Source organism: Oncorhynchus keta, chromosome 4 (genome assembly GCF_023373465.1).
Source record: "Oncorhynchus keta strain PuntledgeMale-10-30-2019 chromosome 4, Oket_V2, whole genome shotgun sequence".
Lineage (NCBI taxonomy): Eukaryota > Metazoa > Chordata > Actinopteri > Salmoniformes > Salmonidae > Oncorhynchus > Oncorhynchus keta.
In genome coordinates this window covers 3,568,560-3,574,737 of record NC_068424.1, presented here as the reverse complement: position 1 = coordinate 3,574,737, position 6,178 = coordinate 3,568,560, and the positions used below count along the sequence as shown (strand labels likewise).

The following is a 6,178-nucleotide window of genomic DNA, read 5'->3' as shown; positions in this document are numbered from 1 at the left end:
TCTATTTGTGTCAGTCTGTCGTCTCTCTATTTGTGTCAGTCTGTCGTGTCTCTATTTGTGTCAGTCTGTCGTCTCTCTATTTGTGTCAGTCTGTCATGTCTCTACTTGTGTCAGTCTGCCATCTCTCTATTTGTGTCAGTCTGTCGTCTCTCTATTTGTGTCAGTCTGTCATCTCTCTATTTGTGTCAGTCTGTCGTCTCTCTATTTGTATCAGTCTGTCATCTCTCTATTTGTGTCAGTCTGTCATCTCTCTATTTGTGTCAGTCTGCCATCTCTCTATTTGTGTCAGTCTGTCGTCTCTCTATTTGTGTCAGTCTGTCGTCTCTCTATTTGTGTCAGTCTGTCATCTCTCTATTTGTGTCAGTCTGTCATGTCTCTATTTGTGTCAGTCTGTCATCTCTCTATGTGTGTCAGTCTGTCGTCTGTCATGTCTCTATTTGTGTCAGTCTGTCGTCTCTCTATTTGTGTCAGTCTGTCGTCTCTCTATTTGTGTCAGTCTGTCATCTCTCTATTTGTGTCAGTCTGTCGTGTCTCTATTTGTGTCAGTCTGTCGTCTCTCTATTTGTGTCAGTCTATCGTCTCTCTATTTGTGTAAAAGCTGCACGTCCCTGTGTCTTTCTTTTTTCAAGATGGCGTAAACTTAAGTATATCTGTTTTATCAGTTTGTTGAAACAGCAAAGACTTGTATTTCTTTGTGTCGCGGCGTCTATCATCGAGCGGCTGGCGTTCATGGTTAACATCGATGTTTCTCTGTGAAACAGTCTGGTCAGCTGTGTTTGTTTGTGTTTATCAGCTGTGTTTGTTTGTGTTTATCAGCTGTCCTTATGTCTGTCTGTCTGTCTGTCTGTCTGTCTGGGTAGAACATCCAGGACGGTGAGATTCTGACGCATTTCACAGGCAGCCTGACTGATTCCTGTTTTCTGTCCACTCCTCCTCTCCCTCTCACCCCTCATCTCTCCCCCTCCCCTCCGCTCTCCCCACCAGTCTTCAGAACCCACCAGGAGGAAAGGCATTCCGGGTGTTTGCTGTGATCTGAATGTTCCGTGTTCTGACTGAGTGTTCCATGTTCTGGCTGAGTGTTCCATGTTCTGACTGAGTCTTCCGACTGAGTGTTCCGTGTTCTGACTGAGTGTTCCATGTTTTGACTGAGTGTTCCGTGTTTTGACTGTGTGTTCCATGTTCTGACTGAGTGTTCCGACTGAGTGTTCCGTGTTCTGACTGAGTGTTCCATGTTTTGACTGAGTGTTCCGTGTTTTGACTGAGTGTTCCATGTTCTGACTGAGTCTTCCGACTGAGTGTTCCGTGTTCTGACTGAGTGTTCCGTGTTCTGACTGAGTGTTCCGTGTTCTGACTGAGTGTTCCGTGTTCTGACTGAGTGTTCCGTGTTCTGACTGAGTGTTCCGTGTTCTGACTGAGTGTTCCATGTTCTGGCTGAGTGCTCCATGTTCTGACTGAGTCTTCCGACTGAGTGTTCTGTGTTCTGACTGAGTGTTCTGTGTTCTGACTGATTGTTCTGTGTTCTGACTGAGTGTTCCATGTTTTGACTGAGTGTTCCGTGTTTTGACTGAGTTTTCTGTGTTTTGACTGAGTGTTCTGTGTTCTGACTGAGTGTTCTGTGTTCTGAATGATTGTTCCATGTTTTGACTGAGTGTTCCATGTTTTGACTCAGTGTTCCGTGTTTTGACTGAGTGTTCTGTGTTCTGACTGAGTGTTCTGTGTTCTGACTGATTGTTCCATGTTTTGACTGAGTGTTCTGTGTTCTGACTGAGTGTTCTGTGTTCTGACTGAGTGTTCTGTGTTCTGACTGAGTTTTCTGTGTTCTGACTGAGTGTTCTGTGTTCTGACTGAGTGTTCTGTGTTCTGACTGAGTGTTCCGTGTTCTGACTGAGTGTTCCATGTTTTGACTGAGTGTTCCATGTTCTGACTGAGTCTTCCGACTGAGTGTTCCGTGTTCTGACTGAGTGTTCCGTGTTCTGACTGAGTGTTCCGTGTTCTGACTGAGTGTTCCATGTTCTGGCTGAGTGCTCCATGTTCTGACTGAGTCTTCCGACTGAGTGTTCTGTGTTCTGACTGAGTGTTCTGTGTTCTGACTGATTGTTCTGTGTTCTGACTGAGTGTTCCATGTTTTGACTGAGTGTTCCGTGTTTTGACTGAGTTTTCTGTGTTTTGACTGAGTGTTCTGTGTTCTGACTGAGTGTTCTGTGTTCTGACTGAGTGTTCCGTGTTCTGACTGAGTGTTCTGTGTTCTGACTGAGTGTTCCATGTTTTGACTGAGTGTTCCGTGTTTTGAATGAGTTTTCTGTGTTTTGACTGAGTGTTCTGTGTTCTGACTGAGTGTTCTGTGTTCTGAATGATTGTTCCATGTTTTGACTGAGTGTTCCATGTTTTGACTCAGTGTTCCGTGTTTTGACTGAGTGTTCTGTGTTCTGACTGAGTGTTCTGTGTTCTGACTGATTGTTCCATGTTTTGACTGAGTGTTCTGTGTTCTGACTGAGTGTTCTGTGTTCTGACTGAGTGTTCTGTGTTCTGACTGAGTTTTCTGTGTTCTGACTGAGTGTTCTGTGTTCTGACTGAGTGTTCTGTGTTCTGACTGATTGTTCTGTGTTCTGACTGAGTGTTCTGTGTTCTGACTGAGTGTTCCATGTTTTGACTGAGTGTTCCATGTTTTGACTGAGTGTTCCATGTTCTGGCTGAGTGTTCCGTGTTCTGACTGAGTGTTCCGTGTTTTGACTGAGTGTTCTGTGTTTTGACTGAGTGTTCTGTGTTCTGACTGAGTGTTCTGTGTTCTGACTGAGTGTACTGTGTTTTGACTGAGTGTTCTGTGTTTTGACTGAGTTTTCCGTGTTCTGACTGCGTGTTCTGTGTTCTGACTGAGTGTTCTGTGTTCTGACTGAGTGTTCCATGTTTTGACTGAGTGTTCCATGTTCTGACTGAGTGTTCCATGTTTTGACTGAGTGTTCCATGTTTTGACTGAGTGTTCTGTGTTCTGACTGAGTGTTCTGTGTTTGACTGAGTGTTCCGTGTTCTGAATGAGTGTTCCAAATTCTGGCTGATTGTTCCGACTGAGTGTTCTGTGTTCTGACTGAGTGTTACGTGTTCCGAAGGTCAGGGGCTCCATCTCTCCTCTCTTACCAAACACAGAATCAATCATCTCTGCTGTCCGTTTGGTTGAATGGGCCGTGAACCCTCATCTCTGCTGTCCGTTTGGTTGAATGGGCCGTGAACCCTCACCTCTGCTGTCAAAAGCTGAAAATGACTGAAACGTTTATCTGGCCTTTTCACCAGCTGCGACGTCAGAGGACGTCTCCACGGAAACTATAGACATTTATCACAGGTACGGGCATCGCTGAATGAAGAGGGATGGGAGAGAGCAAGGCTGGTGCTCAGTGCAGTCCCGTTTCAATGTTTAAATGTCATCTGGTTCATTTTATAAACTGTATATGTGTGATGTAATTGCTAGAATTACTTTAAACTGTAAAGTGCAGTACCAGTCAAAAGTCTGGACACAGCTACTCATTCCAGGGTATTTCTTTATTTGAACTGCTTTCTACATTGTAGAATAATAGTGAAGACATCAAAACTATGAAATAACACATATGGAATCATGTAGTAAAAGTGTTAAGCAAATTCAAAATATAATATATATTTTAGATTCTTCAAATAGCCACCCTTTGCCTTGATGACAGCTTTGCACACTCTTGACATTATCTCAACGAGTTTCACCTGAAATGCTTTTCCAACAGTCTTGAAGTTCCCACATATGCTGAGCCTTTGTTGGCTGCTTTTCCTTCACTCTGTGGTCAAACTCATCCCAAACCATCTCAATTTGGTTGTGGTCAGGGGTTTGTGGAGGCCAGGTCGTCTGATGCAGCACTCCATCACCCTGCATGGCCAAATAGCCCTTACACAGCCTGGAGGTGTGTTGGGTCATTGTCCTGTTGAAAAACAAATGATAGTCCCACTAAGCGCAAACCAGATGGGATGGCATATCGCTGCAGATAGCTATGGTAGCCAGGCTGGTTAAGTGTACCTTGAAATCTAAATAAATCACCGACAGTGTCATCAGCAAAGCACCATCACACCTCCTCCTCCATGCTTCACGGTGGGAACTAAACAAGTGGAGAGCATCCGTTCACCTACTCTGCCTCTCACAGACACGGCGGTTGAAACCAAGAATCTCAAATTGGGACTCATCAGACCAAAGGACAGATTTCCACTGGTCTAATGTCCATTGCTCGTGTTTCTTGGCCCAAGCAAGTCTTTTATTTTTAATGGTGTCCTTTAATAGCGGTTTCTTTGCAGAAATTCAACCATCAAGGCCTGATTCACAGTCTCGGAACAGTTGATGTGTTTGTGACCTGAACTCTGTGAAGCATTTATTTGGGGTGTAATCTGAGGCTGGTAACTCTAATGAACGTATCCTCTGCAGCAGAGGTAACTCTGGGTCTTCCTTTCCTGTGGTGGTCCTCATGAGAGCCGGTTAACTCTAATGAACTGATCCTCTGCAGCAGAGGTAACTCTGGGTCTTCCTTTCCTGTGGCGGTCCTCATGCGAGTCAGTTTTACCATGGCGCTTGATGGTTTTTGCGACTGCACTTAAATAAACATGAAAAGTTATTGGAATGTTCCGTATTGACTGACCTTCATGTCTTAAAGTAATGATAGACTGTCGTTTCTCTTTGCTTATTTGAGCAGTTCTTACCATGATGTATATTTGTGTTTTTATGAAATAAAACTATATTCTGTATAACACCCATACCTTGTCACAACACAACTGATTTTCTCAAACGCATTAAGAAGGAAAGAAATTCCACAAATTAACATTTAACAAGGCACACCTGTTAATTGAAATGCATTCCAGGTGACTACCTCATGAAGCTGGTTGAGAGAAGGCCAAGAGTGTGCAAAGCTGTCATCAAGGTAAAGGGTGGCTACTTTGAAGAACCTCAAATATAAAATATATTTTGATTTGTTTAACACTTTTTTTGTTGCTTACTACATGATTCCATATGTGTTATTTCATAGTTCTGATTTCTTCACTATTTTTCGACAATGTAGAATATAGGAACAAATGAAGAAAACCCCTGGAATGAGTAGGTGTGTCCAAACGTCTGGTACTGTGTATTTATATATATATATATATATATATATATATATATATATATATATATATATATATATATATATATATATATATATATATATATATATATATATATATGTGGTGTTGTTGGTTTTGTTATTATCGTCTTGCCTGTAGAACTGAACTGATATCCAATATTACAACAACAGAATATAACAGAGATAACATATACAATATGTTATATACAATATATGAATATATGAATATGAATATACAATATACAACTTAGCACTTAAAGGAATATCATTATTTTATACCGTATGTCAGATTGGACCTACTTCTGTCTGTGGCCCGCGTTATTATCTGTGGGGGTTTTGTGTTTACCTTTCTAAACAACATCAGTAGGTTTTATTTGAAACATGCTGTTTTTCTACCAGTGGTATCAAGGAGTAAGTCAAGGTATGTTTTTAATATGCAGTAATATTCCCATAGAGAGTACTTCATAGAGATGTTGTGTTTACGGTTTTGTTATGTCTAGGGCTCTGTGTTTTGCCCAATGATGTGACATAGCAAGATTATATCACGTGTAACAATTGAACAAAAAAATATAAATGCAACAAGTGTTGTTCCATGAGCTGAAATAAAAGATCTCAGAAATCGTCACAGAGTTTTATTTCTCTCAAAGTGTTCTCCTTTGCCAAAATAATCCCTTCACCTGAAAAGTGTGGCATATCAAGAAGACGATTAAACAGCCTTACATGGGTACACCGTAGGGACAGTAAATGGACAATTTTGACACACACAACACAACACCACTGTTTTGAAGGAGAGTGCAATTGGCACGTTGACTGCAAGAATGTCCAACAGAGCTGTTGCCAGAGAATTCAATGTTCATTTCTCTACCATAAGCCACCTACAGTGTAGTTTTAGTTCAACCGGCCTCACAACTGCAGACCTAGTGTAACCACGCCAACCAATATACCATTTACTAATACAGTATACCAGTATACCATTTACTACTACAGTATACCATTATACCATTTACTACTACAGTATACCGCTACACAATTTACTACTACAGTATACCATTATACCA

The 6,178-nt window shown here is 41.6% G+C and overlaps 1 pseudogene; it reads left to right on the top strand.

Annotated features, from left to right (window-relative positions):
• Positions 1–5,742, top strand: part of LOC118381798 (cysteine-rich secretory protein LCCL domain-containing 1-like) — a 63,164-nt pseudogene extending 57,422 nt beyond the window's left edge.
• The last annotated feature ends 436 nt before the right edge of the window (positions 5,743–6,178 follow it).